Source organism: Ptychodera flava, chromosome 7 (genome assembly GCF_041260155.1).
Source record: "Ptychodera flava strain L36383 chromosome 7, AS_Pfla_20210202, whole genome shotgun sequence".
NCBI classification, from domain to species: Eukaryota; Metazoa; Hemichordata; class Enteropneusta; family Ptychoderidae; genus Ptychodera; species Ptychodera flava.
This window is the reverse complement of record NC_091934.1, coordinates 6,805,270-6,817,087: the sequence shown is the minus strand read 5'-3', so window position 1 is coordinate 6,817,087 and position 11,818 is coordinate 6,805,270. Positions and strand designations below refer to the sequence as shown.

Genomic DNA, 11,818 nt, shown 5'->3' with positions numbered 1-11,818 from the left:
GATACAGCAGTTTGAAAACCGGAAACCGTTCAGTGTGCAACAACTGTCAGTGTCATGTCGCAAGTTTTCATGAGCGTCTGGCATCACTTCTATAAGAATGACGTATTAGTTCTCGCGTGATTCGCGCGATTTGTCATAGTTCTCGCGTGATTTCATGCGTTTCACGTTTTTTCATATCGTTATTTTTACTTCCGGGTTTACGAGGCTCTAAAAAGCAAAAGTCTGATAGGGGTAGTGCGCGCGACAGGGAGCCTGTCACCTGGGAAATGGAATGTGTCATGTGGGAATGCTCACGTTTAGTCACGGAATATGAGATCAAAGGTCATAGGCCAGGCTTTTACGAGCGCTTCCCTCAAATAACTATTGCTGTTCGTACGATCGTACTAATGCTGCATACAACTGTACAGTCTTCTCCGCTAGGTGACTGGGTACCGTACGCTGTGAGATCAAACCCGATTGAAACCACCGTATATGTTAATAGTAGAGAAAGTGCATGAGCACAAAGTGAGTATCATTTTTTATCAGTCATTTGTGATAGACTTGTAACAGAAGGGAATGAGACGCAACAACTGTTGCAGCACTCTAAACCGACTCAGAGCAAATCGTGCGAGGTCCACGTGTATGTGTATGTAGTTACTGATCTACTACTTGATCGCTGACTGGAGATAGGGAAAAAGGAGTTATAGTGAACCATGGACGGACGCGTGCAATTTACAGGTACGAGCATGCTACAGAGCTGTGTTTGGCGTAATTTATGGATAGAGGTTCATGCATATACCTTCTACATTTTGGGGCCTGTGTCTCAAAGACATCTTGAAGTTAATAACAAAACAAAAGATAATGTGGCAGTCAACGTCAACCTCCACCCTCCCCATCTTTGGGCATAGTGGGGCTTTGGAAATAGTGTTATGAAATTTGTCAAATATCCCAACCCTGGGCAAGACAATATGGAAAATCCCCACTTAATACAAGTAAATTCTCCACCCAATTGGAGGGGCATTTTTAAATTGTGTGCAAGTCCGTGTAAGTCACTGAGTGACTATGGGGATCAATATGAGGCAATTGCCCCACCTGCTCGGGCATAGTTTCATGGCAAACGCAGTCTAATCTCCAAAATTTGTCCCTTGTCGCCCGAGGTGGTGTTCCTAGGGGATCACATTGACTGCTGCTTAATTCTTTCATGAATGTTGGCTAATCAAGGTAAAGAAAGGCATCATTAATTCAAATATTTTGTCTCACTTTAGGATGCATACTTCAATAACAAAACGCAATAATGCTGATAGCATTATGAGCTGTGGACAGGGCGAAATGTTATGCACCATTTGCCCTCAAAGGATGTTCAAACCCACAGCCAATCCATGGAGGATAAAGAAACACATATCAGCCCATATAAAATCATCGACACCATGTGGAGGTAGGCAGCTAAATGTACATGTGTTTCTCTTTATTGTCAATGTTCTTTGCTGTGAAATTTTTTAAACCCGTGGGAATGGAAGTTTCTTAACTCAGTTCCAACCACAATCTTTTGTGTCTGACACATCTTCTCCTATCTTTGAATTTTTCCTCACCTATTCTGAACCCCTTTCAATTATTACATTTAAATTTTGTTCTATCACTTGTAATTTAGACCTTTGGGAGTCACACACCTGTCACGTGGGAATGGAGAGTTTCTTAACTCAGCTCCAACCACAATCTTTTGTGTCTGACACATCTTCTCCTATCTTTTAATTTTTCCTCACCTATTCTGAACCCCTTTCAATTATTACATTTGAATTTTGTTCTATCACTTGTAATTTAGACCTTTGGGAGTCACACACCTGTCACGTGGGAATGGAGAGTTTCTCAACAAAGCTCCAACCACAATCTTTTGTGTCTGACACATCTTCTCCTATCTTTTAACTTTTCATCGTCTATTGTGAACGCATTTTAATTATTATATTTGAATTTTGTTCTATCACTTGTAATTTAGACCTTTGGGAGTCACACACCTGTCACGTGGGAATGGAGAGTTTCTTAACTCAGCTCCAACCACAATCTTTTGTGTCTGACACATCTTGTTCTATCTTTTAATTTTTCCTCACCTATTCTGAACCCCTTTCAATTATTACATTTGAATTTTGTTCTATCACTTGTAATTTAGACCTTTGGGAGTCACACACCTGTCATGTGGGAATGGAGAGTTTCTCAACACAGCTCCAACCACAATATTGAGTGTCTGACACATCTTCTCCTATCTTTTAACTTTACATCATCTATTCTGAACCAATTTTAATTATTACATTTGAATTTTGTTCTATCACGTGTAATATAGACCTTTGGGAGTCACACACCTGTCACGTGGGAATGGAGAGTTTCTTAACTCAGCTCCAACCACAATCTTTTGTGTCTGACACATCTTCTTCTATCTTTTAATTTTTCCTCACCTATTCTGAACTTCTTTCAATTATTGTACTTGGGCCTCAGCCCAAGTACATTGTTTTCATTCCGTGGGAAAAAACTGTAAGGTATAACCATTTCTGGCTGAGACCAGGGAGGGCAAAATGTATTGGCTTCATCTTTCTTGGCATAATAAATGGCGTAATGATGTTAACTGAATGGAAGTGCTGCTCTCAGCCAGTCTTGAATAAGTGAGATGTGAATATAAATGCTTCTCTATCTGAGTTTTGCCACAAAATCTTCTGAATATAATCAAAATGTGCATCGAAATGCAACAATTAATGCACCCTCCGTTTACTAGGCGATGGCACGACCCTTGCTACACCCACTGGACGAGCCAAAGTGGGAGGGGTAATTTCGGTTTGGTCGAACAGGAGGGCTCGAGACCAGAATTTAACATTTAAACTTGAAACATGTTTAATCACTGACAAGATGTGGATTAGTGTTAATCAAAGAGAAAGTTTGAAAAGGAAAGGTTTTATATCCCGGACACAATGAAAAACATTACGACTGGAAACTGTACCCCCGGTTGAGAATAGTAACGCCCACAGCGATGGAGAACACTTATCCTTGAGCTGAGAAAACCAGACCATCATTTCGAAATAGAGCTGCAGATTCGAGAAGCTCGTTAAAAATAGCTAGGTACACCCCATAAGGGGTGGTTTCGAGTCTTGAGGGCAAATTTCGCCTCCTTCATTTAGAAATCGTACGTTTGTTTTTTCCAGGGGAACACATCATTTGACACAAAATTTGCATGAAAAGGGGTCGCCAGTAAGCACGTGGTCAAATCTGGCATAAGAAACAATATGAAATGTTGGGTAAAGCCAGTCCAAAATAAACTGATTTGAACTTTTGTGTTTTGTAATTTATACCACTGCAGTAACATGACTTTTTTTTGACAACATCACACAATGTAATACGTTTTGAAACTGAATACTCCGACGTATTCTGTGTCCCCTTTGCTAAAAAATACGGTATGCCGATTACCATGTAAGGAGATGATGACGTCAAGACAGATTTGTAGTGCGTTTGGTCTGGATGTGCATGGTGCACGAAGTTTTGTCGAGGTAGCTTGTGTATTTATTTCCTAAATGGGAGATATTAGGGTCGATCTAAAAGGCCGAAAAATGTTATGATACTCTAAGCGAGCTGAACTCCAATGCGAATGGTTGGATAATTTGGAGGATGTCTAGACTGATCTCGTCTCATTTATTTGGCGGTCAGTATTGAATTTCAACTGCGTCACAAGTTTGTGTCGAACGGTCAACGAACGATATTTTAGAAATCTGGAGACATGGCACATCGCAGTTTTATTTTAGTATTTTATATTTTACAAAAGATGTAAGAAGCAATGATTTTGTTGAAAATTCTGAAAAAAATATAGGAAGATTTGATCGCGAACACATTTTCACTTGGGGGTCAACTAGCCCTGCGTACGATGCTGTGTGTTCCGCTACAGCTAACCGCCCCGCTCACCGCAAAGACCCGTACGTTGGGTCGGTGACTTCAAATCCATTTTGGGACTTGACGTAAAAAGCCAAATTACTGCCGAAATTCAGCGTTCTTGGGCCCAAGTCGTATCCCAGCCTACCTCAGCTACTCGATCGCTTCCAAAATGACAGTCTTTTATTCACTTCTCGTAAATAACCGTCGATGTCGGCAACTCTCTCGCTGGCCCTGCGTACGATGCTGTGTGTTAGCTGTAGCACATAGCATCGTACGCAGGGCTAGGGGTCAACATGGGGTCGCAGCCATGTTGCCTCAAAACTTATTTCTGTCTGCACTCAAAACTCAAAAATGTCGCATATGAACCTGAAAAATCGATGTAATTTTGTCAAACTTCGGCGAAATTTCAGCCTATAGACAAAATTTCATCTAGGTAAGGTAAATTTACTGAAATTTGATCGACAAATAATCCTGAGCTTGAACGTGACAGCTCGCCTTCTCCGGGAAGTCATGCATCCGGCCACAGTCGCTCGAGAGCTATTCAGCTCTGGGACTATTCGCCCCATAGACGAGTATACAGAAGCGAGAAATACCTCGCTTCTGTATACTCGTCTATGGGGCGAATAGTCCCAGAGCTGAATAGCTCTCGAGCGACTGTGATCCGGCCAGCTGCCCATATGGCCGGGTGCATGAGATTGTTTTCAAGCGACGGCGGCAGACCGTACGGGCTCTGGATATGAACCTACCGCCGGTGTAGCTGTAATAACTGTTGCGTTGTTTTTAATCACCACGGACGAAGTCCGAGGGGACTTATAGGTTTGGTCATGTCCGTGCGTCCGTCCGTCCGTTCACGCCTACAGTACCCAACCCCATACAGATGCACGTCGATTTGTTTCACAATGCTATCAAATTGGCCGTGTTAGAGGACTTTTTAGTTTACACCCTCATAGACTCCCATGTATAAGGCAGTTCTCCATAGACTCGCATGTATGATGCCAAGAAAAAAAAATTTAGTTTCTCATCGTATTCATATTGCCTAAAGGATGCAGTGACACAGTTTTTTTGTCCCCACGGATAAAGTCCGGGGGCTTATAGATTGGCTCATATCCGTCAGTGAGTGCATCAGTGAGTCCATCGGTTCACGCAGATATCTCAGACATTTGACAAAATATCATGTGACCTTGGTGACCTTTGACCTCAAATATACATTATTGTCCATGACTCAGTAACCACAAGTGCTAAACCTTTCATATTTGGTATGATGGGACACCTTATGATGCCACATATTGTACTCCATTAATTATGTGCATATCTAATTATGGCGAGCCAATAGAGCAAGAGGTCTGATTTCTGGTATATAGGGATAAGTTAACAATATAATTTGTTTGACAAAACTTCACGTGACCTCAATGACCTTTGACCTCAAATATACATATTTGTCCACAACTCAGTAACCACAAGTGCTACACCCTTCATATTTGGTATGAAAGGACACCTTATGACACCATATATTGTACCTCATTAATTATGTGCATATCTTATTTTGAGCGAGCCAATAGAGCTAGAGGTCTGATTTTTGGTATATAGGAATAACTTAGCAATACAATTATTATGACAAAATGTGACGTGACCTCAATGACCTTTGACCTCAAATATATATATTTGTCCACAACTCAGTAACCACAAGTGCTACATCCTTCATATTTGGTATGATAAGACACCTTATGACACCACATATTGTACCTCATTAATTATGCGCATATATAATTTTGAGCGCGCCAATAGAGCTGGAGGTCTGATTTTTGGTATATAGGAATAACTTAGCAATACAATTATTTTGACAAAATGTCACGTGACCTCGATGACCTTTGACCTCAAATATATATATTTGTCCACAACTCAGTAACCACAAGTGCTACACCCTTCATAAATGGTATGATGGGACACCTTATGACACCACATATTGTACCTCATTAATTATGCACATATCTAATTCTGAGCAAGCCAATAGAGCTGGATGTCCGATTTTTGGTATATAGGGATAACTATAGGGTAGAAATCTAAATATGCCCATCTAAATATTAGACATCTACCATCGAGAACAAAAGAAATTTGCTGTAATTTTGAATATTTAAGGAGTTTAAGCAATTCCCGCTATAAATAAAGAACCCCTGCCTCAAACTCCACAAAAGTTGCTAGACATATTTTGCCGTTGTCATGCCATTGCTTCGTTTAATAACCAGTTAATCAAATGCCTCATTGACAGGAGGAAATTCAAGACCATATTTGAATAGTAGTATATATTGTCCTCAAAATTACTCTATCACGGCCCAAGTACTCATTGCCTTCAGCAATACTGCCTTGTTACATTTGAATTTTGTTCTATCACTTGTAATTTAGACCTTTGGGAGTCACACACCTGTCACGTGGGAATGGAGAGTTTCTTAACTCAGCTCCAACCACATTCTTTTGTGTCTGACACATCTTCTCCTATCTTTTAAACTTTCCTCACCTATTCTGAACCCCTTTCAATTATTACATTTGAATTTTGTTCTATCACTTGTAATTTACACCTTTGGGAGTCACACACCTGTCACGTGGGAATGGAGAGTTTCTCAACACAGACCAAACCACAATATTGAGTGTCTGACACATCTTCTCCTATCTTTTAAATAATCACCTATTCTGAACCGTTTTAATTATTACATTTAAATTTTTTTCTATCACTTGTAATACGGCTAGTTTTCAATCGGACTCGAACCCACAACATACGGCATCAGTCGCCTAGCTGAGAGGCAACAGAGAGAACCGCTCGGCTAAATCTCCACTCCCAAAAAAGAGTGGTTCAATAGCCGGCTAAGTTGTTACATTTTTCTGACTGAGACCGCTCAACACGTTATAGAGTTCGTGAAGCACTCACGCACGCATGCTCACTATCAAACATCGCACATACACACTTATCGAAGCGAAGAAACGAATTTCATCGCTTTAACCGGGCGAACGATAACCTCGGGGACAATTCTGTCCACCAGCAGTGTTACCAACCCAGGGTAGAAAAATACGGCTAGTTTTCAATCGGACTCGAACCCACAACATACGGCATCAGTCGCCTAGCTGAGAGCAACAGAGAGAACCGCTCGCTAAATCTCCACTCCCAAAAAAGAGTGGTTCAATAGCCGGCTAAGTTGTTACATTTTTCTGACTGAGACCGCTCAACACGTTGTAGAGTTCGTGAAGCACTCACGCACGCATGCTCACTATCAAACATCGCACATACACACTTTATCGAAGCGAAGAAACGAATTTCAATCGCTTTAAACGGGCAAACGATAACTCGGTAATTTAGACCTTTGGGAGTCACAGACCTGTCACGTGGGAATGGAGAGTTTCTCACACAGACCCAACCACAATATTGAGTGTCAGACACATCTTCTCCTATCTTTTAAGATTTCCTCACCTATTCTGAACCCATTTTATTATTACATTTGAATTTTGTTCTATCACTTGTAATTTAGACCTTTGGGAGTCACACACCTGTCACGTGGGAATGGAGAGTTTCTAAACTCAGCTCCAACCACAATCTTTTGTGTCTGACTCATCTTGTTCTATCCTTTTTACCTTACATCCTATTCTGAACACTTTCATTATTACATTTGAATTTTGTTCTATCACTTGTAATTTAGACCTTTGGGAGTCACACACCTGTCACGTGGGAATGGAGAGTTTCTTAACTCAGCTCCAACCACAATCTTTTGTGTCTGACTCATCTTGTTCTATCTTTTAATTTTTCCTCACCTATTCTGAACTTCTTTCAATTATTACATTTGAATTTTGTTCTATCAGTTGTAATTTGACCTTTGGGAGTCACACACCTGTCACGTGGGAATGGAGAGTTTCTTAACTCAGCTCCAACCACATTCTTTTGTGTCTGACACATCTTCTCCTATCTTTTAAACTCTCCTCACCTATTCTGAGCCCCTTTCAATTATTACATTTGAATTCTGTTCTATCACTTGTAATTTACACCTTTGGGAGTCACACACCTGTCACGTGGGAATGGAGAGTTTCTCAACACAGACCAAACCACAATATTGAGTGTCTGACACATCTTCTCCTATCTTTTAATTTTTCCTCACCTATTCTGAACCCCTTTCAATTATTACATTTGAATTTTGTTCTATCACTTGTAATACGGCTAGTTTTCAATCGGATTCGAACCCACAACATACGGCATCAGTCGCCTAGCTGAGAGGCAACAGAGAGAACCGCTCGGCTAAATCTCCACTCCCAAAAAAGAGTGGTTCAATAGCCGGCTAAGTTGTTACATTTTTCTGACTGAGACCGCTCAACACGTTGTAGAGTTCGTGAAGCACTCACGCACGCATGCTCACTATCAAACATCGCACATACACACTTTATCGAAGCGAAGAAACGAATTTCATCGCTTTAACCGGGCGAACGATAACCTCGGGGACAATTCTGTCCACCAGCAGTGTTACCAACCCAGGGTAGAAAATACGGCTAGTTTTCAATCGGATTCGAACCCACAACATACGGCATCAGTCGCCTAGCTGAGAGGCAACAGAGAGAACCGCTCGGCTAAATCTCCACTCCCAAAAAAGAGTGGTTCAATAGCCGGCTAAGTTGTTACATTTTTCTGACTGAGACCGCTCAACACGTTGTAGAGTTCGTGAAGCACTCACGCACGCATGCTCACTATCAAAACATCGCACATACACACTTTATCGAAGCGAAGAAACGAATTTCAATCGCTTTAAACCGGGCAAACGATAACCTCGGTAATTTAGACCCTTGGGAGTCACACACCTGTCAGTGGGAATGGAGAGTTTCTCAACACAGCCCAACCACAATATTGTGTGTCAGACACATCTTCTCCTATCTTTTAAGTTTCATCACCTATTCTGAAACCCTTTTAATTATTACATTTGAATTTTGTTCTATCACTGTTATTTAGACCTTTGGGAGTCACACACCTGTCACGTGGGAATGGAGAGTTTCTTAACACAGCTCCAACCACAATCTTTTGTGTCTGACTCATCTTTCCTATCCTTTAAGTTTTCCTCACCTATTCTGAACCCCTTTCAATTATTACATTTGAATTTTGTTCTATCACTTGTAATTTTGACCTTTGGGAGTCACACACCTGTCACGTGGGAATGGAGAGTTTCTCAACACAGCTCCAACCACAATCTTTTGTGTCTGACACATCTTCTTCTATCTTTTAAGTTTCCTCACCTATTCTGAACCCCTTTTAATTATTACAATTTGATTTTCTCGTATCACTTGTAATTTAGACCTTTGGGAGTCACACACCTGTCACGTGGGAATAGAGAGTTTCTCAACACAGCTCCAACCACAATATTGAGTGTCTGACACATCTTCTCCTATCTTTTAACTTTTCATCATCTATTCTGAACCCATTTTAATTATTACATTTGAATTTTGTTCTATCACTTGTAATTTAGACCTTTGGGAGTCACACACCTGTCACGTGGGAATGGAGAGTTTCTCAACACAGCTCCAACCACAATCTTTTGTGTCTGACACATCTTCTCCTATCTTTTAATTTTTCCTCACCTATTCTGAACCCCTTTCAATTATTACATTTGAATTTTGTTCTATCATTGTAATTTAGACTTTGGGAGTCACACCTGTCATGTGGGAATGGAGAGTTTCTTAACACAGCTCCAACCACAATATTTTGTGTCTGACACATCTTGTCCTATCTTTTAATTTTCCTCACCTATTCTGAACCCCTTTCAATTATTACATTTGAATTTGTTCTATCACTTGTAATTTAGACCTTTGGGAGTCACACACCTGTCACGTGGGAATGGAGAGTTTCTCAACACAGCTCCAACCACAATCTTTTGTGTCTGACACATCTTCTCCTATCTTTTAATTTTTCCTCACCTATTCTGAACCCCTTTCAATTATTACATTTGAATTTTGTTCTATCACTTGTAATTTAGACCTTTGGGAGTCACACACCTGTCATGTGGGAATGGAGAGTTTCTCAACACAGACCCAACCACAATATTGTGTGTCTGACACATCTTCTCCTATCTTTTAATTTTCTCATCTATTCTGAACCCTTTTAATTATAACATTTTCATTTTCTGGTATCACTTGTAATTTAGACCTTTGGAGTCACACACCTGTCATGTGGGAATGGAGAGTCTCACAACACAGGTCCAACCACCATATTTGTGTGTATTATACATCTTCTCCTTTTGTTTTAAGTTTTCCTCACCTATTCCGAACCCCTTTTAATCATTACATTTGAATTTTATTGTAACCGTTGTAATTTAGACCTTTCGGAGTCACACACCTGTCACGTGGGAATGGAGAGTTTCTCAACACAGCTCCAACCCCCATATTTTGTGTCTCACACAACTTCTCCTATCTTTTAAGTTTTCCTGACCTATTCCGAACCCCTTTTAATCATTACATTTGAATTTTGTTGTAACCATTGTAATTTAGACCTTTCGGAGTCACACACCTGTCACGTGGGAATGGAGAGTCTCAACATATCTCCAGCCACTATAATGCTGTGACTTATTCTTGATGTCCTACATTTATGTTTTTGTGAGCTATTCTGAACCAGTTTCAATAATCAATTTGGAATTTTAGTTATCTCTTGACATTTGGAGCTGTCGGAGTCACACACCTGTCACATGGGAATGGAGACTCTCAACACTTCTCCAAACACTATAATGTTGTAACTCATCAATTTTCTCCTTCATTTTATGTTTTTATGAGCTATTCAAAACCAGTTTGAGCAATGACATTGGAATTTTATCTGTATTGCTATTTGGCCCTGGGTCGGAGTCATACACCTGTCACGTGGGAATGGAGTCTCTCTCATACCACATAAAACCTCATAATGACCATCATCCTTGCCACTTATACCAAAACTTTCACAAACAGTGCATGAATCTCTTGTAACAATACTCACAGCAATCATGTAGATAGCAAGATAATGGGAATTTTAACATTCAGTCAATTTTAAATTCTGTGAGCAATAAGAAATAATGATGATGTAACTTAGTCTATTATGCACTCACTAAACATATTTCCTGAACAGCTGATGTGTTGTAAGAGTATTTTGAAGAGACATTGATTTGAGAAAGTCATAATGCATTTTATCATACACTTTAACACCTCTTACCATCCCCCGTCAAACATCAGATTTTCATTGTTGCAAAACACTACACAGGTATATTAAGTTGTCTTGCTATGTTTTTCTTTTTTGTACTCAGATTTGCAGTTGACTATGTAGACGAGGTACTTTGCAAAGAAGCAGTTGTCTTGTGTCAAGAAGGAAAGGCATAAGCCTGAAGATGCAGACATTAGCTTTGTATAGTAATAGAGATTTTGCACATATTAGGGTTGGGTGAAAAGTTTTGAGCCTAACTATGAAGGAGCAATGCCAGATCAATGAAGCTTGGTTTGAATATATTTCAACTCTTCAGATGACAACCTAAAAAAGGGACAAACTATCAATGGAGAGAATATTCTAACCTGTTGAGGAGTTTCGGGAGGCTGACAAAAATACGACGAGGGAAAGTTGAGAAAAGGTGTCTTGTTCCATCTGGACAATGCTCCACCTCACAAGTCAGTCATTGACATGGCAACAGTGCATGACTGCGGCTTCAAACTCATTCTACGTGCCACCATACTCTCCTGACCTAGCACCCTCAGACTTTCATCTCTTCCCCCACATGAAGAAATAGTTAGCTGAAAAGCATTTTGTGTTTTTAGGGCATTTTTTTCATTTTTTGGTCAAAAATCTTTTTCATAAAACAATAATTGTCATAGCTTTGATATTTAGTATACAGGTTCAAAGAGGTTATCAACATGTAATATATTCAAAATATGATAAAATGTACAATTTTATAATTTTGGAGCAATA

The 11,818-nt window shown here is 40.0% G+C and overlaps 1 long non-coding RNA gene across 1 annotated transcript; it reads left to right on the top strand.

Annotated features, from left to right (window-relative positions):
* Positions 1 to 11,818, top strand: LOC139136665 (uncharacterized). Its single transcript, XR_011553218.1, has 3 exons — positions 1 to 504; positions 1,245 to 1,414; positions 11,166 to 11,818. It is a non-coding gene; the product is annotated as an uncharacterized lncRNA (long non-coding RNA).